Below are 552 nucleotides of genomic sequence, written 5' to 3'. Positions count from 1 at the left end.
CAGCTCTATTTTAGGCCCAGGAGAGGTGAGAAGGCAATTTCCCAGGAGGTGCTGACATCAATGCTGGGAACGGGGTGACTACCTCCAACAACCACCTGCCACTCCAGCCCCAGATGCTCGGCAGGGCGGAGCTGATTGGTCCTTCACTCTGGGGACATCTTGGAAACCTCCTCCAGGCTGTAGGGGCACCCAGGCCTGAGGACCTACTATGTGATATTCCTTAGAAACACAATTAGTCAGGCAGGAGAGATTGTGCTCATTTCACAGTTGGGGAACCCGAGTCTCCAAGAACAAGGTACACATGTGACCTTCCCCAAGTCCAGGAGCTGGCAGTGAGGGGCCATTTATCCCATCTTCCACTCTCTGGCTCCCCAGACACCACCCAGGTGAGTTTGTCTCGTCCCACCAGTCCCAGGGCCACATCAGTGAGCCCCAATCTTGTGTGCCTCCCCAAAGAATAGGTGGGGGTTGTCACTGCAGTGGAGGGCACCAGGGGAGTCTGGATTCCATCCCCTGGCATGACCAAAACCACACTGCATGCCCAGTCTGTGG

This window comes from Crocuta crocuta, unplaced genomic scaffold (genome assembly GCF_008692635.1).
Source record: "Crocuta crocuta isolate KB4526 unplaced genomic scaffold, BGI_CrCroc_1.0 scaffold289, whole genome shotgun sequence".
Taxonomy (NCBI): Eukaryota; Metazoa; Chordata; class Mammalia; order Carnivora; family Hyaenidae; genus Crocuta; species Crocuta crocuta.
Note: the sequence above shows the minus strand (reverse complement) of the source record.